Source organism: Rhineura floridana, chromosome 9 (genome assembly GCF_030035675.1).
Source record: "Rhineura floridana isolate rRhiFlo1 chromosome 9, rRhiFlo1.hap2, whole genome shotgun sequence".
NCBI classification, from domain to species: Eukaryota; Metazoa; Chordata; class Lepidosauria; order Squamata; family Rhineuridae; genus Rhineura; species Rhineura floridana.
In genome coordinates this window covers 32290358-32315607 of record NC_084488.1, presented here as the reverse complement: position 1 = coordinate 32315607, position 25250 = coordinate 32290358, and the positions used below count along the sequence as shown (strand labels likewise).

The 25250-nt window shown below is 40.8% G+C and overlaps 1 pseudogene; it reads right to left on the bottom strand.

Moving 5' to 3' along the window:
* Positions 1-3230: 3230 nt before the first annotated feature.
* The window catches only part of LOC133363638 (centrosomal protein of 135 kDa-like), a 38193-nt pseudogene continuing 16173 nt past the window's right edge, over positions 3231-25250 (bottom strand).

Sequence of the window (25250 nt, the reverse complement as noted above, 5' to 3'; positions counted from 1 at the left end):
AAACAATATGCATTAACGGTTTTATTAAAAAAATTACCTATGCATGTCCAACTTTAGGATTTGGGTCTTCCTTTTCTGTTGTATGCCATTTTCTGTTCTTAGCTGTTTCTATAAATGGAAACTGGAAAATATGCACTTTTGAAGAAAAGTTTAAAGTGAAGTCTGCAATTATGCTTTGAAAACTGAAGTTTCTCTGTTTAGTCACAATGCACATTTATATTATTGCTGCACATTATATCATTAAGTATGTATGTTACAGCAGAAATATATTAAATAACATTAATATACTGGAAAGAGATATTCCAGATATACTCTTAATCCAGAATTCTATCCACACAGATAGATCTCCTTTGCATATGGAGGTTCCTATTCACAAATGTTTTTCTATTATTAAATCCCTCTCTTAAAATGAAACAAAACTAGTAGAAAAATTAACAAGTTGTGGGCAGAGGTAGTTCTGTGTTTAATTATATTCTTCCATACTCAGAAACAGTTTCAAGACAGAGATGATATGGTCAATATAGAGTTGACTCTGTTAAGGACTATATCCCAGAACTTGCTAATACATTACATTATTATGACAAGAACTTCAAGTTTATCAATCTTTTTGGAATAAGATTAATCTTTATTTCACTTACTTAACAGTTGTTGTATCAAAACCTGTCTTTTTTACACCATTAAATACTGGACTGTGTCAACTCCTCAAACTTTATTACTGAACTTAAAAAAAAGGAACATTGTTGCCAGATCCAAGAGACATACATATTCTATTATTACTAACATGATAATTTAATGCATGCCACTTTGTCCTTAAATAAGTAAAATAAAAGTGATTTTCAAAATACAGGCTCAGCTCAGAACAGCAGACCAAATATTCATTTTAGTGTTTAAAAAGTGATAAATTTTGTTAAATGTATAGAGCAATCCAAGGTTAAACAGAACATTCTCCATGACATATGGGATACATAAAATTAGTGGGATGTAAACAAGAACCTCAATACACAGGAAGTAAATGATGGCTTAAAGGGCTGTGCATCACCAGCCACCTTCACTTGTTTCTAGTATACAGTTTTCAAATCCATATCTAAAGTTGCCATATTCCAGTCCCACAAATCCGGGTAGGCTAATTTGCATATTATGCAAATATTTGCTAATTATGCAAATGAAGCCTATTAATAGTTGCATTATCCAGTTGTTTTGTTGTTGTACCCAGTAATTACCAACAAAGACTGAAGGAATATGTGAGAAATCTTTTTTTTTAATGTACATTTTCAGCCTTAAATGCCTAGGCTCTAGTTTCCAGCACTATGAAATATTTATTTATGTATTAAGATGATTTATATCCTGCCCTTCCACTGTAACAACAGAGCTCAGAGCAACTTACAAATGTAATAAAAACAATAAAAATATAACTTTTCAAGAAAAGTTTGGGAACCCTTGGTGCCTATGTTCCTATGCTGGCCTCACCCCTCATTTAGGTGCCTGGGATGCATGCATGTGGACATACCTCCTTACAATTATGGAAAGTGATTCTTAATAATGTGTTATCTGCTCTAGGTCTCCAGACACAGGGCGTGACTGTAAAATATTTTGTGAAGTTCAAGTTCTATATGACATAGTTTAGTAAATGTGCTTAGGATTGCACCAATGGCATTCCCAAATATGTACTTCCACACAGACTTTGGTTTTCCATAACACAGTGTTTGTCCAAACCTTCACATTTGGGGGGAGCACTACTTGCACACCCTTTCCATAAGCACATCAAGGTTGGATACACACCTGAACCAAGACACAGACAACAGGCACTCAAAACAAAGACAAAAGAAAGTGTGTTTTTGTTTTCTGAGGAGGAAGTTCTTCCTTGGGAAAGTCTTTTATTATTATCATCATCATCATCATCATTATTATTATTATAAGCATTATAAGCATTATAAGCATTATAAGCATTATAAGCATTATATGCATTATATGCATTAGCATTTAAATGCCACCTTTTCTCCAAGGAGCTCGAGGTGGAGTACAGAGTTCTAGCCCTTCTCATTTAATCACCACAACAACCCTGTGACAGCTTAGGCAGAACGGAGGCGACTGGCCCAGGATCACCCAGCAAGCTTCATGGCTGAGTAGGGATTCAAACCCTAGTCTCCCAGGTCTTTGTCCAACACTCTAACCACAATGCCACACTGGCTCTCAACTTTGAAAACTCTCACACACCCCCGATTTCAAAGAAAGCAAGACCTGCAGACAACAGGTGACCCATTTACAGGTCTGAGCTGGCCAATCCCCCCCCCCCGTGCTTCCAAAGTCTGCCTTCACCCAAGACACAAAGAGAGACTGTATTAGCACCAGCAGCCTCCTGGGAAGAGTGAGGAGCTCGAATCAGGCAGAGGGGGGGGAAGAGGAGAAGAAGGGAAACCTTATCTCCAACTTGCTGGGCAGGCCAGAGGAGGAGGAAGGTGGGTGGAAGCTGCAGACACTTTAAAGCAAAGGTTGCTGCTACTACTGCTGCTTTGCTCTGGAGGTGACTCCCCTATCCCTGGTTGCTTGTTTGGGGGCTGCAGTCTGCCAAGGCACAGAGCTCAGTGAGCACGTGCACACACACACACAGGGAAGGATGTTTACTTCCTCTGGAGTATCCCTAAAGCTAAGGGAGATGTGGATGGGTTTTATTGTCATTTTCATTTTTTCATGTCCATTGCACGCCTCTGTGGCTGAAGATGAGAGCCTGGGGTGCAATTGACACAAAACTGATTAGAGCAAACAGAACTGTATTGTGCTTTTCGCATAACGGATTTAAAGGCACAGTAGGTCCCTCTCTGCGGTTGGGAGCCTGCCCGGAAAATCCAGGTCACCTAATGGGCTAAGTGGGTGCCAGGTAGCAGGGCTATAATCTGGATAAAACCGGGCTGACCGGGCAATATGGCAACCCTATCCATATCTGATTTAAGTAAATGTGGATATGCTTAAAAATCTAAATGAAGTTTAGAATCCACACCATATACTTTGATTTTAACCTATGGACAAAGCCCATCTGTATACTTCAGAAGACTTATTCCACCCTAAGCATGAGAGCAGAACGTTGCAAGGGTTGATCACATATTAAACACACTCAGTTTTCTAAGTTGTTAAATGATTTAACAACATTTTTGGAGATAGAGATCATGTCAGTGTTGACAACAAGTCCAAACATGTTAAAACTTCCATTACTGTTCTGCTTTTAAAATTATTGATTAATCCTTGAAGCTTACTTTTCTGAAAAGAAAAAAATTAAAATTATATTATATTGATAGTTGGTCCATTTAAGATATGATAATATTATTTTCTTCAGAAAGTGTTATTCAGTACTTCAAGTTAGACTGCAGTACAATAAAAACAACTAATAATATACACTGGCATAATTTTATTTATAATGGCTGCCCAAAAAGACAGAGCAGCTCCATGCATTTAAGATCTCCCCCCCTCATTAGATTCATACAGTCCTGATCTGCAACTTAGACTCTTGGAAAATGCTAACTACAGACCCACTCTAACTTTTCATTTTACACTTTTATGCAAACTAGTAAAATATATATAAAAAAGTAAACTAATCTATTTAATGACATACTTGTCTGTCAGTTCTGTTTTAACTGTAAGTGCTTTTTCTGGAGAATGTGAAGGAGACCTTATGCTTGGATTTCCAACCCCCCAAACCAACTCTACTGTTTCAAAAAACATACTTATTCACCTTCCATCTCAAAAGAGTCCTGTTTATTAAAAAATTCAGAAACTAAACTGTTGTTCAGAGGAAGTGATGAACAAAAGAGACACAGTTTATTGCCCTTATTTAGCGTATCTATTCTCTGCCCAGAATTACTTCACCTTTGTTTCCACAGAGGAAGTGGATTTCAATATGTATTTCTTTTCTTACTGTATTTATAGGAAAGGAGAATCCAACATATACATGATTTACGTATACGTGAATCTAATTTAGGGCAAAATGCCAAAAAAATCTGAAATATAAATTTTATCCAGGAGTTCTAATACTATATTAAGGAAAAACTGATAAAAATGGAACACCATCCAGCCAAAATCATATAGTTATGTTTTCAAAGGGAGAAGTTTGAACAATAGTGTTTGAAAGTTTTAATTGGCCAGATTAGGAATCATGTTTTATTTTCTACAGTACATGAATATACCAACTTTTTAAATTTACCTTTCATTTGTGAATTTCACACACACACTGCAGAATTTCCCACCAATTCCCTCACAAAAGAAACTGTAAAAAGTGATAAAATAGCTAAGAAAATTTCAAGGGACAAATTAAATGTTTTTAAAACTATTAGCAAAATTAACAAGGCAAGAACTGTCTCTTGAGCCCCTAAAAACCCAGTGCTGGGTAAGACCAAGGGCCTTTGATTCAGCAGAAGGTGTCCATTAACGAAGGGGAGGTGATCTTTTCCAATTCCTGTTTCCCTGCAGCTCCCAACACCTTCCAAAAACCTGCGCTAGAAGGTCCCCCCTCCCCACCCTCTTTCTCTGCTAGGGCCTGATCACATTCTCCTTTAATGCGAATTTGGCTGTTTTTGCAGATCCTTTTAATTCAGACCATTTGCATTATGTTTTTGCTAACATGATTGCATTCAGCTGCAATTGCCTTTAAATTTGGATTAAATCAATGCGACAAAACCCTGAAATTGCTTTTAAAATGTGCACCCATCTCTGTGCGCACCTACTGTGTATTACCTTTAAAGCACCATTTTTTGTCTGTGCAGTTTCTTCGCCATTAGATCCTCCCTTTTCTCCGCCCCTTTAACTATCTCTGGGCATCATTTTGTTTCTGGCTGTTGACGAACCAACTTCTGGTCGCTCTTGCCTTCCTTTCTCCCGCTTTCTCCCGCTTCCCTCCATACATTTCCTCCTCACTCCTTTAAACAAAATCACATTCATCCAAATTATTCACCCTAGAATATCTATTTCTGTGAAAGCTCTCTGCATGTGATGTGAGCGGTTTTCCCCCCACCCCTTCTTTCAGTCACTCATTCATTCTCTCTCTTCTGCAGCGACACCAACACTCCCCAAGGGTAGCAGGGAAGAGCTGCAGCTTGGGAAATTCCTTCCTGGGGAAATCCTACTCGCCCCACTGCCAGAGAGGGAGACTCCCCTTCAGCTTTGGCCGACTCTCTTGCTTGAGCTGCGGGGGAGGGAGTCCACAAGCTGCTACTCGCTGCCACTTGCACGAGCAGCCACAACAAGAGGAGGCTGCCAAAGGGACCGCTGGGGTAATTTATAAGAGCCCAAAAGTGCAAGGGAAAGGGGAGCTGCCTTGGCGTCTCATCCCAGCATCTGCTCTGCTCATTGCACTCATGGAGAGCTAAACGGCCGATGCTTCCTTTAGTAGCTGCTTGTCTCTCTAAAGATAATTGTTTGGGTTTTTTTTATGTTTCCCAGAATGCATGCTGAGGCTTGTCCCACGGTGCCAAAGGCACACTGATGTCACGCAGGGACAACCACAGGGGGGAGCAGGGGGGATGGGAGAAAGCCTGCACTGCAGGGAAGGGGGGTGGCTATAGGTGATTCCCCTTCTTTCAAGCGTGCTCCCTCCACGGCACAGAGGGCTAATGTGAAAGCCTTATCCCTCCTTGCTGTTGATGCACCGCAGCATGGCCATGCCTCCCTTTGTTTACAGAAACACTGCCCCTTCCCCACCCAGGGCCGGTTCTATAGGGCAGCCAGGTGGGGCACTGGCCTGAGGGCCCCTGGAGCTACAGGGGGCCCTCCGTTCTCCTTCCGTGATCCGCAGATGCACCCGTGGACCACCATCCCCTCGCTATCCCCCCGCTTTACCTACGTTTCCATTGTTTTTTGCAGCACGCAGATTTGCCATCAATCAAGATGGCGCCCGAGGTTTCCTTAAGGGGCTGAAGCCTCTGCCGCCATCTTGGTTGATGGCACGTGGAAGCTCCTGTCTTGCGGTCCACAGATGCTTAAGTTCCATGAATCGCGGAGGGGGAGTGGAGGGGCCCAGGGCAGGCTGGTACCCAAGGGCCCCAGCATGCCTGGGGCCGGCCCTGTCCCCCCCTCTGCAGTTAACATTCTAATGTGTGGGCTCAGCAACAAGGAAACGCTGATTGCAATAAACACGAAAGCATGTGAATGCTAAAAAGAAAAACAGCCAATTTATTCATAGAGAGTCTGGAAGTATGTGAACTGTTAAAATCAATCGCGATAAAAAAAAAGCAGCATTTTTATTGCAGATCTTGTCTCATATGTGAACCAGCCCCTAGTGGATGCTTCTGCTGGAGGACTAATTGGATTCCACCCATAGTTTTTAAATCAGATTTTTAATCAGCTGCAATATTAAACACTGTCTATAGAATTGTGCACAAAGTACTTTTATAGCTCTTCTCTTAAAAATATAGAGATTATGACAAAGGGCATTTTTATAAAGCAAATTCACTTACCGTTCAAATCGTTCTGTTGTCAGCTGCCTCTTAACAATATCATAATCAGCCTGCAGCTGGGCAAGTTGGTTTTGGAGTATAGAAACTTCTCTGTTAAGGCTTATTCTAAAAATATTGCCGAACAAAGAAAGGTCTTAACAATTGCACATTTACAGATGGCATCTTACAGAAACTTTAAAAATAGTGACAACAAGACAAACAGATAAGAAGCAAGAAACAAGAAACACATATGCAGACATATGAATGTGCACACACAGCTCTGCAAAATGAAGATAGTCCTTCTCAGTTATAAAACAACTTTGGGGAAAACGTTTATTCAACCAGTTAAAGTATGTATGCTTGGAAGGAGATTCACTAGAACAGGGACTTAAGACCAGTTCTTGTATTTGCTCATGCCGCTGAATTTCTTTCCCATTGCCGTTTCTGAGCTTTCAAGTGTGAGGAATCAGAATGTGAATCAGAAACATAAGGTTACATAGAACTGCAGTAAGATCCCCAATTATCTAGAAGGAATAACTCTCGTGACCCAGCCTTTAAGGCAGTTTCACGTTACTTTACCATGACTGCAGTCAAAACCTGACCTTATGTATGACAGAAACTGTGCAACAAGAGAAAATTCTACATAAACAAAATTAAAGAAACATGTGAAGCTACCCTTCAATCCAAATAAATGTCATTCTTACTACAACAGTTAGGATGCAAGTCTAAGAGGATTGAGGACTCATGCAAAATAATTGAGGGTTACAATTTCCGACAACTAATTTGTATTGCTTGTGCAGATTTGCTATCTGAAATGTAGGATTTTGTCATCAGGTGAAAATTGTTTTGTTATGCAGTTACATTTTCCAGAGGCCAGAAATCTCTGCATTAAATTATAAATAATAGCTTAAAAATGGTAGTTTTGAGGTTTATAAATTTACAGTTTACTCTCTGAAAGTGTTAGCTTGTCTTTGAGTAGCTGTATTTCTGAATCTTTTTCATGGGTTATGAAATGATTCTGAAAATCTTTGTCTCTGCTAGTAGCCAAGAGTGTTTCCAGGATTTGTATTGTAAGCCACTCACTGGACAACTGCTTTTTTTTTTAGTAATTCTGCTTCTGCTTTCGCATCTTTTAATTCTGATATCACCTAGAGCATAAAAATAATTCATGTCAATTAATAGCCTCATGATAAATGTTAAAGGTCTTATCTATAGGAACTATTTTATATGTGCAAATTCTGTACAGGTGGGTAACATTGATTTTCTTTAAATATGTTTAGGTGTTAATGGCCTGGTTCATATGTCACAGTAAGCCAAAGTATGGCTTAACAGGACCAAGCAAACATGCTTGTTCTTAATGAGATCAGACTTGTTTTGCTCCTCCCTTGGCTGTTTAGCTTGATGCAGGATGGCAGCTAAGCTAAGGTTTGGCTTAGTTTGTTGTCCAAACCCAGGATTGTGGCTAAGGTCTCTCCCTAAGATAAGCCAAGAGAAAGGGGGAGGAGCAAAGCAGGTGAGTCTCCTCCTTGGTAGCCAGCATGTTTGGGCCATTCTAGTAAGCCATACTTCGGCATACTGTGAGTTACTAATGCAGCCAATGTCTGAATATTTAAATATGGTTAAGGATTGGCTGCAAGCCAGCATGCACCACCATGGTTTGAATTTGCCCTAATTAAACATTTCAACTGCATCAACTAAACCATGGTTCAACCTGTTTCTCCACAATCTCCAGTCTCTTGCTTATATGACAACAAAGCAAGTCTAGGCAGTGTCTCTCCATACATGCACTCCGGGAGCAGGACTTTCCTGTATATTTACGGTCTCAACCAAGATCCAGGCAATAAACTACAGTTAGTGCTAACCATAGATTGAATGTTTCCCATATCGTCATCCTCACAGTACCCTCCCATTCCCTTCCCCCACCCTCTGCAGATGGCTGCAGGGGACATTTTCCTTCCTTGAACTTTCTTAAGTGAACTATCTTAGAATCCAAATAATGGGTTTACAGTATATTTTAGTGTCACATTTCACCAGCTCTCTTAACTATTGAACTTACTTAGATGTCCTGTCTCAAGAGCTAAATTCTTCATTTTACCCTCTCAAAATCCAGATATTTGACTGTTAACTTACATGAGAGGTGATCTAGACTCCAGTTTAACACACAGCTCTCTAATCGAAAGCAAATCAACAGAGATGGAAGACTTTTCTTCTTTTTCACATCTGAGACTCTCTTCCAGTCTGGCCATATTTTTTGCCATTGAAGAGATCTGTCTGTGATTCATAAGCTTGGTGGGCAATGATATGCCAAGTGAAAGACAAATGCAATTCTTATTACTACATGGATACATGTGATGGTCCTCCTCACCATAGACTAACTGAAATTCAAGTTCCCTTAATCACCTAATTAAATACAAAGAAAACAACCCACACTGACTTGAAATATTTTTCTCCAAAATACTTACAACCATTTGTAAGACCTAACAGGCATTAGGCAAGAACAGAAATAAATTAAATTAGTCTTCCCATGAGTGAATACTGATGATTAACATACCTGGTCCTTGCAGAAATCTTCAGTTAATAAGAGGCATATGATTAAGAAAGCACATTAGGAAAGTGGACTAGGCAGTAAAATTCAGCTAGCACTGATAAATACCTCCTGAATTTCTTTTTCCAATAGTTCCACTCTCTCTCTAAGGTGTCTTCGCTCAGTATCAACAGAAAGGAATTCCAATCGTACAGACCTGTTTTGCTCCTCAGCTTGATGGGCCTTTACTTCTCAGCTTTCAGCTTGGCTATGGAGCATGTGGAACTTTTCTGACTCCCTGTTTTCTCTTTCCTAGTTCAAAACAGAAATACATATGTCCATTGAGCAATGAATCACTGCATCCAATGCCTTCTGTCCACTAAACATTTGACCCTTTTAGCGCTTGCAAGTCAAATCCGCACACTGCTTCACTACACATGGGAGAAGATTTGAACCTGAACATGTGCTATTCCCTGTATTTCTCACACACACTTCTCTTCCTCCTGTTAAAGAAACAAACAATTTCATCCTTTGTACTGTGAGACTGAGTCCTTGAGCTGGGACCCCATAAGGGGCTGATGTTGCTTTTACAGGTTGATAAAAATTCTGAAGAATACACACAAGTGGATATTATCCTTTATACTTAATCTGCTTTATACATTTCCAAGGACTAAGTGGGGTAAAATGAAGGTCTTTGGCTGTGATCCAAATGTACACACACACAGAGGACTGAAGGTTTGGTGTAACAGCTGTTTAAGCTGAACACACACACACACACACACACACACCAGAAGTGTTCTTGTGACAAAATTCCAACTCTTTCTCAGTCTAATTGAATATAAAAAACAATTTGTAGGCTTGAGATGCAAGATATGGGCAAAAACCCTTTCAGAAGAACACTAAATACTGCATACATATCTCTGTGTTACATCCTTTGTCTTTACTACAAGCAACAAATTGCATGCAGTAATAATCAGTACGTTTGAAATATTCCAAATAAGATTTTGATTTAAGATGGTTTTAAATATATTTCAAAAGCAAATTAAACAAATTGTTTAATTCTATGTGTTACATGGAAGACTTTTCATGGGCTTTCCCCCCCCAATCACACAGTTTGTTACTGGTTTTAGAATTTAGCATCCTAAGAATGGGACTTGAAAGTTAAGATTCCTACACTTATTAGGATACATGTCAGCTGCTGGAAAGAAGTCACTGGCTAGATCAGTGTGTTCAGTATGCAGTGGCGTACAAAGGAAGAAGCAGTTGGTGCGGTCTGCCCCAGATGCAGGCAATAAGGGGGTGCATGCCCACCCCGGCTCTGGATTGGCTACCTGGGAAGCTGCACTCATTAAGAAAAAAATGTATGTATCACACGCTCGCATTGAGAAGCTGCCTAACTGATTTGCAGGTGGGCAGGCATGGATGACTCGCCTCGCTCCCCCCTCAACCCATCCCAGGGCTAAAAAGGTCTGAGCTTAGTGGGTACGATGGAGAGAGAGTGTGTGCGGGTGTGGGGGAGGATGCAGCTGCCTATGGGAGGGCGTGCCTCGTCTAATACATCCTGTATCATAATGGGGCAGGGCATAGTGAGTGCTAAATCAAAGGCTTAGGGGGGTGAGTGTTGCTAATTGGCCCTTTTAAATATTTAAAAGGATCTCGAGAATACCAGAACCCAATAGGCCCAGAAAGGATGCAATGAAGGATTCTCAGATTCCAATTTCTAACCTGCTTCCATAGAATCTCATCAAATTGTCTTTTTTGGTTGGGGGATATTTCTCAGATTCCTCCCACCCCTTCCTGTCCCCTGGTATCTTTACTTTGTTGAAACCAACCCCTTACTCTTTCTGCGTTTTGCCTTTAATCCCATTCTGGGCTCCTCCACTGAAAAACATGGCATTATTTATTTGTGGTGGGGGTGTTGTGATGAACTCCTGACCCTTTGCAGGGGAAGAAAGGTGAGAAATAAAAAGCCAAAGCCCTGGGGGGAAATCAGGCTCCACAACAACCTGATGCAAGACCGACATGCTTGCTTCCAAGGAATGCTGCCTGCCCCAGTAGTGCATAGCCCAGCTCCCCCCTCCTCCCTTAAATGGTCCCAGGCAAGCCTAAGCAAAACTGCAGGCTGCATTGTAGGTCAAATTTCTACTGTGATTTATTTGAACCAAACTTTTGCTCAATTTTCCAAAAAAGCCCCCACCCCTCAGTGCCAGGGCTTTCCTATGGAATGTGAGAATGAAAAGGGTGCATTGAGCATGTGCAGAGTGCATTTCTCTCAGCACTGAGCAACCATAACCATTTCCTAAGCCCCTGGGATGCCCTCAGGGAGGGAAGCCCTGCTCCCTCCCCTGCCCTGTCACAGGCACCTGCTCCTTGCGTCCTTCGTGCAGCAGGCGGAGTCTCCCGCCACCTGGCTCTCAGGCTACAGCAGACCGGCTCTTCCATCCTGGGCATGGACTAGAGGTAGGTTTCTCACTGGAGAGGGGGCACCCCCGCCAGCGGAAACCCATAGCAGGCGCCCGGAGGCCAGGCAACCCCCGAGATCCCCTGGAGCAGCTGCTAGAGGCAGGCAGGCAGGCAGGTGGGCGGGTGGAAGGGGCCACCTCCTTGCCTTGAGGCCAGGAGGACCCATCCCTGCAGCCAGTCGGAGAGAGGGACGGAGGGAGGCAGTGGCAGCGGTGGCGTGGCTCTTGCCTACCCCGGGGCTGAAACATCCCCTACCCCACCCTCCTCTGGCCGTGTTCCTCAGAGTGGGAGAATGGGATTTTTATGAATCTCTGCCAAACTTTATTTTATTATTATTATTATTATTATTATTATTATTATTATTATTATTATTATTATTATTATTATTATTTTCATTTCATGATTATTATTGAAAATAATTTTGTCGTACAGAGGAGGGGAGTGTTAAAAAATGATGCGCTCCAGGTGTCAAACACGCTAGGTACACTACTGTCTGTATGTGGCTGCAAAAACCAAAATGTTGCAGTATTACATATCTAGTCAGGTCTTGAGATTCAGCTTGTAAATTCAAAAGCTCTATTTAGGGCTGCAACTTCTATTATAGTCAATACAATAGGTTGTGGTATGTCCTTGGTTGTGGCACATGTACTTGTGGTACTCACAATAGTTGCTCTGGTTTGCAACTGTGTTCATGGGCCCCAAAAAGTTAGTAACCCCTGATTTTGTATTACGTTTGAATGCAGGCATTGTGTTGATGGAGGGATTGTTAGACTGTACCATACAGTATTAACATCAAAATCTGTATTTGAAGCCAAATTGTCACTTTTGGAATATATAGGCGGAATGTTTAATTTTACCAGTTTCCATCCACCTCCACCTCTGCAGCCCTCTGTTTGTAGGCTGTGCTAGATCATGCCTGATCTTAACATTTAAAACATGATACATCTGATTAATAAAATATTCATGTTAACTTCCAAATGCACTTCCTCACCTTTGAGGCCATTAAACTTTCAAACTTGGAGACTTCTGTTATGTAATTATGAAGTCTAATTTTCATTTCTTCTTTTTCATGCAAGGCTCCTTCTAATTCAGATGAGATTGCCTATTTAGATTACAGTTACAAATAATATTATAAGCAAATAAAATGGCCCTAGCTTTCATTTCAAGTAGTAAACCTGTGCCTGAGTTGTAGCACTTGGACATCAAGTGGGGACTCGGATATGTACTTCTGCATAGAAAAGACATTCCCCACACACAGAACTACAGATCAGGGACACAGTAAGTTTTCTATGTACAGATATTTCTTTTAAAATAAAAGAGCATTCTATCATGCAAGTCCCCACCTACAGTCTGAAATAATACAGCCTAGACACAAATTAACTAGAGATCTAAATCAATAATTTCTAAATTTTAACCTTGCACTTTAAACATTTATTTGACAGCTATTTTAACATTTCACACATTTACACCTAAATGTAATCAGGAGAAATCAGGTTGAGAAACATAGTTACAGGGTAGAAAACTTGGCCAGATGACAATCCATATGGATAGCATCTCATTTAAACTGGGTTTGGGAGTTCCTACATATGCAGCATTAATATAGCAGTGCACTGTACAGATGCTTGCCATGCAGAGCTTGGAAAAGTTATTTTTTTGAACTACAACTCCCATCAGCCCAATCCGGTGGCCATGCTGGCTGGGGCTGATGGGAGTTGTAGTTCAAAAAAGTAACTTTGCCAAGCTCTGCTGCAGTGCTAATTCTGCAGATGTATGCATTGATGACCTAGTTTAAATGTTATGTTGGAACCCTACAAAAGCAATTTTTTTATACACATCTAGTGTCATGTTTAGCACCCTCAAAATAAAAAACCTGGTTCAGATGTAATGCTACCACTCTTAATCAACTGTGGTTTGTTGGAGTGGCAATAGCTGACAGACTCAAATGCTCCCTTTTCCTCTTGTAAACCCAGCTTCTAAGGAGGCTTACTGATCAGTTAGATTGGTTTGGCCATCACAGGAAACTGTGGTTTAACAAATAGGTCTCCTATCAAACTGGGAATAAAAGAGGGAAGAGAAGTGGGCAGTACTCCAGTAAACCATAGTTACCTGCATGAATGCTGAACAGATCTAAGTACAAGGGCAAGAGGGACACAGGAATGGGTCAGTGGAATATTGGAGATTGGGTACAAACAAGGATTTATGAATCTTTTGGTAAATACTGAGAGAGACATTGGGCTCTGAGTTCTAGTGTGACTATCAGAAAAGAAATAGCTATGTGATCATTGAGTTCATAGTAGAACTATCAGATGCTTTATTAAATGTACAAAGTTACCTAATTTACAAAGCTTCTCCAAGCATTAGGAACCCTTCCTAAACAACAGATTGTTGCTACAAATACACATGTTGCAATGTGCATTTTTATTTATTTTATAGGGATATGTTAGGTTACTATGAGGACAAGGAGCTGCTGATTTGTGCAATGAGATGCTTTCCCTCAACATCTAGAGTACATAATCCCATATATCATCTACAGACCAGTATAAAAACTTAAGGAGCCCTGGAGAAGAAGAATTTAACTTGGAGGATAGGCTTGGGGTTTGGTAGTAGCAGTCTCTTTTGTTTCTATAGTGCTTATATGATAGATAACTCAGTGCAATAAGGCAGCCTTTCCCAATCTTTGCGTCCCTAGATGTTGCTGGACTACAACCCCTATCAGCCCCAGACAGCATTGCCAATTGTCAGGAATTATAGGAACTGTAGTCCAGCAACATCTGGGGGCCCAAATGTTGGGAAAGGCTGCAATAAAAGGATATGAACATGGAAACACCCAAATATCTATGTGGAAATACATATACTGCAAAATGTAATGGTCCTTTAATTGTACTAATGTTGACAAAATTTTGGGCACACCAATAAAAAGTTATGCAAAAGTTACAAATTACATCTGTTTTGGATGTTAAAATTCATGCAAACATTATTTAAATCATAATTATGACATGCATAATTATGAGCTACTATTGTACCTGGTTTTCTCTGGCCATTGTGGCTAGATCATCCTGTAATCTTCTTTTTCCTTTAGGGCCATTTCTCTCACTCTGCTGGTTTCTCCAAGCTCAGAGTGTGCTGCATCAAGCTGGAGATGGACACTGCCTAGTTCTCGGTCTTTACCACTTAAGGCATCCTTTAATTGGCTAGCAAATGGAGGAATTTGGAAAACCTTAAACAGAATTTATCTTTTTGCATTATACAAAGCTATATAACAACTACATTCCAGTAATTAAAATCAACTATCTTAACTGCATTTAACTTTGGACTGGATGGCAACTCTCATATTTTGAATATTAACAGGCCTTAAGGTACAATTCTGTCTTTGCAGTCAACACGGGCTTCTTGCATTTCTTTATTAGCCACTTGATCTCCAAGCATTTGTGCAATTATGCCTGAAGTTCTGGCAGAATGGCGTGATTGGCAACACTGGTTGCATTTGAAAGTACCCCCAAGTTACAGTGTGTTTTAACCACATAGGTGAGCCAGGACATGTTCAAACGGCAGCGGGGTTTTTTGGCATAATGTTGGGTTTGTTGTCCCCGCTTCACCTCCCCTGTGCATACCCAGCTGCTAAACTGAAGCCCTTTGTGGCACCTCAGTACTGGCAAGGCATCACCAGTTTTTACCATTAGTTGACTGCAGAAAAGAATCAAGGAACACTAACACTCTCTTCCTTGGAGATCTTTTGGAGATCTCGTAAAGCATCCTTCACTTCCTAGCCCTCTTTCTTACATCCCATCATGGGCACTCTTTCAATAAAGACAAGGTTTTTTCCCCCAGTTCTAAAACTTTTTTGGTGAGGAACAAGAAGAACAGGTGTTAGCAATACCTTTGTTATTTTAGTGGGAAGTTGTGATGGTTGGAGAGTTAGGGAACCCTTGGAGCAGAGCCTTGGGATGTGCAGGTGGCTACAAGGAGGAGATGAGGAAGGGGAAATCAGTTGCACAATTGAGCAAACATCATTGGATAATTTGCAGGCACATTTGTATAAGAGATGTCTTTCCTCTGCTTGTGGCACAATGTTTCAAACTATAAAAATCCCTGGTTGGCAATCTGTGTGCCCTTAACTTAGATCAGGTATGAGGAACCTTTGGACCCCCAGATGTTGCTGAACTGCAATATTAAATATTAAATATATAATGTATTGTCCCTGGCCATTGGCTATACTTGCTGGGGCTGATGGCAGTTGTAGTTCAGTGACATATGAAGGGCCAAAGGTTCCCCACACCTGACTTAGATGAGTTAAAATGAGTGCCTGATTAATCAATTACTTGATTCTTCTATTGATTAAAGTTTGCAACCTTACTATTTAATTCTTCCATTTTTGTCTCTTGGAGGAACACACTTGGAAACACAAGAAATGGTGGAAGGAAAAAGAGACCTTTGGTCTTACCGTAAAATGGTCTTCTACACGCATATAAAGATGATCTCAGATGGGTTTTGATAGCCACCTTGTGGTCAAATGCAGAATAACACTGTTCGATTTTTCTTGCTTTTTCAAGCTCCCCCTTAGCCTCAGGAAACCAATTTTCAAATGACAAGCCACACCAAACACATGGAAAAAACATATAACTGTAACAGTGCATACAAACTAACAAACAGTACCCTATTATATGTGGCATGTTCTGGCATGTTCTGTTTTTTGTGGCATATTCTTCACCTGTTTTCTTCAGCTATTTTTGTATCTTGGTGTGCAGAGGCTGATTATCTCTGAAAACCAAGGCCTGCATGGCCAGTATGGAGCTATGAGCATTACTGTTGCTCTCTCTCCTCCCGAACTCAACACAGCAACCTTGAGAAAAGAGGGATCAGTGGGAAAGCATAAAGAGTTCCTTGAGGCCACTGCATTGTCAGAGCATCCATCACCACTGCCCCTGGGTCCACATAACAGGAGAAAAGCCTGCATACCTGATGATTCAGTGATGAAGTGAAGAGATCAACATGAACGTTTCTGAAGACCCTGCAAACTTCCCTGAATACTTCACAATGAAGCCTCCATTCTCTCATGCTGGATCTTTTCTTGGCTCAACCAGTTGACCTGATTGTTGTCATCTCCCTTCAAGCGCTCTGCCATCAGAGACTCCAGATGCCACTCTGTCCAACTCATTAGAAGGGCTGCCTCATCTTGCAGGGGTTGAGATCTTGTTCCCCCTTGCCAATTCAAGTGGGCTTTGGCTGTGATGTCATCGGTCATCATAAGCAGAGCCCAGATGTCCCAGAGTGGAAAAAGTTATAGAGTCAGGGGGACTGCAAGTGGCTTTACCAGGTGGTTAGGCAGGAATGACTCTGATGCTAACCAGTTGCATTGGGCCATTTTGCCATTGCACAGGGTCCCCCAGCCTGTCAGACTCGCATCTATTGTGACCACAGTTCTCAGCAGATCTCTGAATGGGACCAGTTTGTAGATTTGCAGCCTGCATCCACCAGTGGAGAGACTCACAAACCTGAGATGATATTTAAACTTGAAGATATAGCTTAGCTGCTATCTGTCTCTGGAATGGCAACAAAGACTACTGCAGCTGTCAGGAATGGTCTTGCCCACAGAGATACCTGAATTGCTGAGATCATGAACCCCAGGATCTTTGCTACTTTCATCAGGTCCACTGAGAAATGTTGCAATGGATCGTACTATCTGTGTGATCTTGGATACTCGTTCGGGAGAGAGAGCCACCATTCCTGTGCCTCCCAGGTGACCTCCCAGGTGGAGAATATGGCATGAAGGATGAAGATGGCTCTTTCCCTGGTTGATAAGTAAATCATGATCTTTGATGCATGCCAGAGTGGAATAATGATCCTCCCATGCCTTCTCCAGAGATAGTGAGCGAATTAGAAGATTGTCTAAGTAAAGGTAGATGTGAATCCCTTGTACTCTGAGGTATGCAGGGTGACCACAATTCTGGTGAACACCCTGGGAGCCAACGCCAAACAAAAGGTCATCGCCCTGTACTAGTAGTGCTGACCATTCACTGCAAACCTGAAGTAATAATGATGGGCTTGGAAAACCAGAACATGTAGGTAAGCCTCCTTGAGATCTATCAATGAGAGGAGGTCCCCCTGCCTAAGAACCTCCTTGATGGACATCAGGGTCTTCACATGCTGAACCTGCGGTACTTTATGAACTGATTTAGATGTTTTAAATCCAATACTGTCTAGAAGCATCCATCTTTCTTGGCTACTGTTAAGAAAAGATGGAATAGATACCCAAGAAGTGCTCCCCTGGTGGCACTGGCTTGATAGCTGCAATGTCCAGGAGATAACAAATAGCTTCCTGAACTCTGGCTCTCTTGACAAGATTTGTTAGAATATGAAATGGCATGAACCTGTGAAGAGGCGACTCAGTGAGTTCTAGTCTGAGACCCTGTCTTAACATCTGCAGCACCCATAGGTCCAAAGTGATCTTGCCCCATTTGTCTGAAAAAGTCTGCAGATGACCATCCATGGGGGGGGGGAAGGGTGTAGTCAGAATTGGTGTTTGTTCCCTTTTGCCTGTTGACCAGAGCCAGGCTTCCCATAGAATTGCTGCTGCTGGCTACAAAGGATGAAAGGACTGAACATCTCTTCCCCAACCTGGTTGCCAAAAAGGAATGAAAGGATGGGAAGGATTGACTGGTTGAGTACTGCTGATAAGGCTTGCGAAAGCTGCACTTGTCCTTCTTTTATCCCTAGATTTCACTAAAATCTTCTCTAAGGCTGCATCCCTGAATAACTTGCCTCCTGTATACAGCTCTGAAGCCAGGTTAGAGCATGGAATGGGGTCTGCTTCCCAGTGAAGAAGCAACAAGGTTCTCTGGGCAAATACACCAGCCACTAAAGCTCTAGCCAAAAACTAGACCGCATCCATTGAAGAGTCTGCTGTAAAGGCCACTGCCTGCAAAATTTTCAATAGAGATCTTCAAATCCTGCTGAGAATTGTTGAACAGCTCCTCCAGCCACAGCATGGTAGCTTGTGCAAATACTGAAGCCAAGGCTGCAACCCTTATCAATAGAGTGCTGGCATTGTGCATTCGCTGGAGGCCTAAGTCCAACTTTTGTTCCATCACATCCTTGAGCTGTGCATCCAAATCTTTAGGATTTAGGAAGTAGCTTACCAGACCTTGCACTAGAGCATCAATGAATGGGAGCTTCAATTGGTCCCTGATCCAGAAGATATTTATTTGCAATAGGTACAGACTTTTTGTATTGTAAGGACATGTCAAACTCTGCTTTAATGACCTTTGGAAGCAAAGACAGTAGCTTGAGCACTCGAGACTTAGGCTTGGGGTCTGGGCACATGGAAGCCACTCTGGAGGATGAGGAATCCTGTGAAGGAGCCTCCTCTGCAATGTTCAAGTTGAGAGACTCCATGGCCTTACAATGGTAAGTAATGTTTATGTATTTTATCTATTATTTAATTTGTATCCCGCCCTTCCTCCCAGCAGGAGCCCAGAGTGGCAAACAAAGCGCTAATAACACTTTAAAACATCATAAAAACAGATCTCAAAATACATTAAAACAAAACAGCGTTAAAAACATTTTTTTAAAAAACTACTTTAAAAAAGGGTTAAAAACATTATTAAAAAACATATTAAGCAATTCTAACACAGACGCAGACTGGGATAGGTCTCAACCTAAAGGGCTTGTTGAAAGAAGGCGCCAAAAAGATAGCAGAGATGGCGCCTGCCTAATATTCAAATATTCAATATTCATGTTGTTCCTGAAACATGATTGGAAGAAACCTCTTTCGACTCAGACACCCCACTCCACTCTTCATCCAGTATAATTAAATCCATGTCAACCACCTCTGAACCCTCAGCAGAGGATAGCTGATGATCCCCTCCCCTGGGTATCGCATGAGAATCTGGTGAGGCATGCCTATGAACCACTGAGGGTGCGTAAACTGGACCTGAGGATTTGGGGGCTGGGCAGACTAAGGCAGCTGAAGCCCGTGAGGTTGTGCCCCCTATGCGGTTTCACCATCTCCCAGTGTCCTCTCAAGCATCCCTCTCAATTGGAAGGGCTCAGCAACACACCTCCTCAGAGAATCTGCAGTCTCATCCCCCTCCTATGCAGGTGCATCTAACTTTAGACATGATTCTTGAATGCCATCTAGGGGACAAGTAATCAAATGTTTTAATAAATAGATTTTAGTAACAGTGTATTAAATTTATAACTTTATAGATGTCTTTCCATTAAGAAAAAGGTACATCTGGAGTGGCCTGCTTCAGAGGGGCTCAGGTAAGATCCTACTGGGAGAGGCATTTTGAAGATATTGAGGTCCTGGACCGTAAAGAGCTTTAAAGGTCAAAACCAGCATTTTGAATTGGGCTTGGAAGCTTATAGGCAGCTAGCATAGTAGTAACAGAATTGGTGTCATATGATCTGTCTGCCTCAAACCTGTCAATGGTTGGGCAGCTGCATTCTGCACCAACTGAAGCTTCTGAACCATTTTTAAAGGCAGCCCCACATAAAATGCATTGCAGTACTCTAATCTTGAGGTTACCAGAGCAGAGATTACTTTAGCCAAATTATTCCTGTCCAGATAGGGTTGTAGTTGGGCCTCCAACCTAAGCTGACGGGAGGCACTTTGCATCACTGAGGCCCCCTGTGCCTCAAGTGACCATTTCAAGTGACACAAGTGTATTTCCACTAATAGTCTCATGCTAGAGGCATGTTTAAATTTCAACTACCCGGTTAGGCAGAGCTGTTGTCTCAAGATCTTTATACCATACAGGTCAAGAATTACCTCAGAGATATTAATTGCAGTAAATAAATCAGGCTTTAAACAAAATAATACAGAGGTCTCACATTTCTTTTTTTAAAAGAAAACTAAATGCAAATGGATGTTATCTTATTTATCCCCCCCCCCCAAAAAAAACGCACATGTCTCCATGTCATTGTGAAACATGAGAACTTAGGCTGGTAACATTTGCTCTCCTGAGCTTCCTGGGAATTTTCTTGTTGTTTTTAAAGTATGTGCACAAGGGTACAGAAATACCAGTGTGCAAGCCCAGACCTGAAAAAGGCAATGGACGGCAAGGGAGGAAAGATTGAGAGACAAAAAACAACCCCCTGGATACATCCCGTCATGCATAGATGAACAGTGGTGGAATAGCAATGAGTATCTATGACTGAAAAACAAACAGGAATATATGGAAGCTAATGTGCCAAATGCACACACAGAAAAAATTGAATCCGACTACCTCTTTGCAATACAACCTTACATAGAGTCAGAACTTTGACCCATCTAGCTCAGTATAGTCTACTCTGACTGCAGCTGGTTCTCCAAGATTTCAGATAGGAGTCTTTCCCAGCTCTTCCTGGAAATGCTGCAGATTAAGCCTGAGATGTTCTGCAGGCAAAGCTCTGCCATTGAGCTACAGTCCCTACTCTGTCAGTGGCAAGGTGCTGAAATAGCTGTGCCAAAGCAAGCCACTACTGGCACTTAACCAGAACATTAACAAAATACTAACAGTTCCTAGGGGCAATGTTGGCAAAAGACAAACTGAAAAGTTGAGAAGCAATCAATCAGTCATTTATTACAGTCAAAGACCAGCACTGTTCAGGAGCAAAACAATCAAAACAAAATAAAAACAAACAAAAAACCCCTCAAAATTTTAGCTTACCTGCTTGCTGTAATTTTTCACCCCACGTTCAGCTATCTCTAGCTTTTCCTGCAAGTCAGACACTTCCAGCTGCAGCTCATGAATTCTGAAAAATATTTTATCTGAATATAAGTTTCATTCAGGAATGCTACATTACCAAAATATTTTCCTCAGGCAAATAATTTTCATATTATTTTTTGTTCTATGGTTATTTAAAATCTCAAAAGCCATTAAATAACTTTCATGCATTTAGAGGAAACAAAATTAAAAGTAATCAATAAAAATTAATAAAATGTTTTACATTAATAAAAACCCAAAACATATGTCAGGTATTCACTAAGTATATTGCACTGAACTTTGTAACCTAACATTGTGAAAACTCTGGATGGTATTCAATACTAGTCCTACTCAGAGTATTTATTATTTCTTTATTTAATAAATTTATATTCCACCCATACTCCCAGGAGTCCAGGCCAGCAAACAAAACACTAAAAGCACTCTAAAACATGTTAAAAACAAGACTTTAAAATATAACATCTTAAAAAGCAATTCCAGCACAGACACAGACTGGGATAAGGTCTCTACTCAAAAGGCTTGTTGAAAGAGGAAGATCTTCAACAGGCACCAAAAAGATAACAGAGATGGGCCTGTCTAATATTTAAGGGAAGGGAATTCCAAAGGGCAGGTGCCACAACACTAAAGGTCCGCTTCCTATGTTGTGCGGAACAGACCTCCCGATAAGATGGTATCTGCAGGAGACCCTCACCTGCAGAACACAGTAATTGACAGGGTATATAACGGGTAAGATAATCTTTCAGGTACCCTGGCCCAAGCTGCCTAGGGCTTTGTACACCAAAACTAGAATCCTGAACTTGGCCTGGTAGCTAATGGGCAGACAGTGCTATCTTTCAGCAGCAGGGTAATAAGGTGGTGATACCCTGCCCCAGTGTGCAGTCGCACTGCTGCAATTTGCACCAGCTGTAGTTTCCAGACCAACTTCAAGGGCAGCCCCACAATAAAGCGCATTACAGTAATCAAGCTTGGAGGTTACCAGTACATGGACAACAGTGGACAGGCTATCCTGGTCCTGAAACTGTCACAGCTGTCTTACCAGCCGAAGCTGGTAAAAAGCATTCCTAGCTACTGATGTTACCTGGGCTGTAGCAACAAAGATGGATCCAGGAGCACCTCCAGACTACGAACCTGCTCTTTCAGAAGGAGTTCAACCCCATTCAAAGCAGGCAATCAGTTGCCAGTAGATATGACTTAAGTTCATTAATTTCAATGAGTCTACGCTAAGTAGGACTTGGTTGAATACAACCCATAGTAACCCAACAGTTACTCCCTTGTTTTACAATTATAATAAAGAAGTGAAAAGGAAGGTCGATGTGCAATATATAAATCATCCTGTCTTCAAAAATGTATAATAATATATAAAAGTGTATAACAAATGTTACAGAAGTCTCTGATTTTTTGTCACCCTAACCCAGGGAAACAAATGGCAATTTATGAACTAAGTAATTCTTTTAAAACATTTTTGACCAGTGAAAGGAGAGTGGGGGAAAGATTGGAGATTAATTCTCATACATGGAAGACTGGAGGAAAATATTGGAAATGTTATTCTAATATTTCAAGATTTTAAAAGATGCATCAATCACCTGTTGTCAGCCACTTGAAGAAGATCTGCAATATATGGGTCATCTGGATGAGGAATTGGATAAGCACCAATTCCTGAGGGAGGAACTGGTTGATCTATCTGCATACACTGACGCCTGAATGGAATATTTCTTTTCCTACCACCTACAAAGATAAATGCATACAGCTAAAAATCAAACACAACACCAGGATTTCTCATTTATCAAAGGCAAAACTCCTTTGTTTCTAAAATGAAACTTTTCATCAGTCACACTTTAAGAAGAACACCAGTCCCTGTCATTAATAGCTAATTATGTGAGCGGCAAACTAAAGAATACATTAAACAAAATGTTAATTTAAAAAGCAGTTTAAGTGAAATCTGCATGCTACACAGAAATAAAGCTATCAAAGACTAAGCATGCATCAATATTACTTCTGAGTAAACATGTCTACGATTGGGCTGTTATTCTGGATTCAACCCTGTATTTTAATCTGTTCACAGAAGTAGCATTCTACGTTTTATGTATAATGCCCTAAGAATGAACAGTGTAATGCCTCAGCGTGAGAGCACAGAGGCAAATCTTCACTAAATACTAATAAAGGTCTGAGAGATTATCATTTATCCTCAACTTATGTGCCAAACTGGCAATTCCTTGTAGACACAAGTGCTGTAATGGTCACACAGACCATCACCTTGGTTGGCTTCCCCACCACTTTCAACTGAGGGACTGAAAAGGGATGGATATGTTCTGCAGAGTACTTTCCTGAAAGGAAAATGGCTAACATTTATTAAAAAAAATATACCTTGCTTCACTTTATAAAATAAACTATCAGTTTACAAAAATAGCCATAGAATACATACCACACACAGATCCAGCAACTGCAAGAGAAAAATCTGCAAGCAGTGGTTCAGACACTAGGTACGCTCTCAGATTACATGCTTATCATGCTACCTGTTACTAGACTGCAGTTCTACACCCATTAGTACCTGAGTATTTTAGTTGGACTTCAGTGAATGTCATTGAACCAAGTTTCAGTACAAGCTATGGATCCAGATTCAGCATGCACACACAGCAACTGCACTAATAGATGTTGTGGAACCTCAGCTCTGGAACTTCCACCTGAGTCATGTTTGGCTTGCATGCTCTCTTTTAACCTTTAGGTGAGCTGCTATAACCTTATTTCACTGAGATCTTAGAATATATTAAAGTTCTTGTTTTTATGCTGAATTGTGTTATCCTTCTCTTGGTTCTGTATGTGTGTTTATGTATTTTTACTTTTCCTCTTCTATTGCTAATAATTTAACTGCAGTCTCTGGATCCCTCTTGTGGAGAAATAGCTAGCAACTTTTTCTCTGTGTAAATACCTAGACATTTCATAGGGAAATAAATACAAACAACTCCTTTGTAAACATTATTTTTATCTTGCATTAGGAGAATTACAACTACATAGTCATGTGAATTGACTCTCAAAAGCATGCTTGGATGTCCCATCAATCCATATGTTAACACATTTTGATGCAGGAACCCCTCTAGTCTTTTGAATAATTTAACGCTTAATTATTAGAAGCTACAGATGACTATGAAAGCCGAAGAGTTTAGTATCTAATGTACTAGAAATTAAACAGAGCTAGTATATCAACATGGAAAATAAAATTCTGCACTTCCGGGAAGGGTGACTTAGCCTGTGCCTGCTTTTGAGACGGGCTCCTGCCTCAAAAGAAGCTTATTCAGATATATCAGTCAGATTTTTTTTTTTTTTTGACTGATTAAACTTCTCCCGGGTAGGGAGAAACGAAGAGATTAACCTCAAAGCCTATTTTTGTTGGGACGACCAGATCTCATTAATTTATGGGACGAGGTCCAGCCGACGAAGGTGGGACGGATTTTCAACAACAAGCTCTATCTGATAAAGCGAACGTTCATCTTATCTTCTAAGAGAGAACGCACTAACAGGCAAGCACCCTTCTTTCTATATTTTTCTTTTACTTGACTTAAATTGTTGCTGTTTAAAAGAGATTTGCCAGATTGATCGGTTTTTGACATCTCACTGGGGAGCCATAACTTCTCTCTGCTACTCACTAATTAATAGCTTATCTCTGTTTTTGTTGCAAAAAGCTGTCCTGGATTTGCATTCTAAAGATATACACAGAAGAGGGATTTCTATTCCAGATTTTTATTTTGAAGAATATTATATTGTCTGAGACTACTCTCTTTTTGGTCTATTTTATTTTGACGAATCTGTTTCCTGACGACCGCCATTAATTGTTTCGATCCTGGGAACTGCATTTTGTTTACTTAAGCATGGAGAGATAAGGCTGTCTGCTCTGTTTATACTGTGATGTCACCAAGTTTGGAGTATTAACCCAATTGTTGCTGAAATAAGAAGTGGTTTTCCTATATTTTTCTTTTAAAATGGCAATTAAGAAAGTGGCTGAGAAGCTGGAAATAACTATGTTTCAGAAAATAATGGATGAGATTGAGATAACGAAACAAAACCTGCGACAGGGTTGTAAGGAGCTGAAAATTGAATTGAGTAAAATGAAGCAGGAGATTAAAGATATAGGGGTCCCTGTGAGAG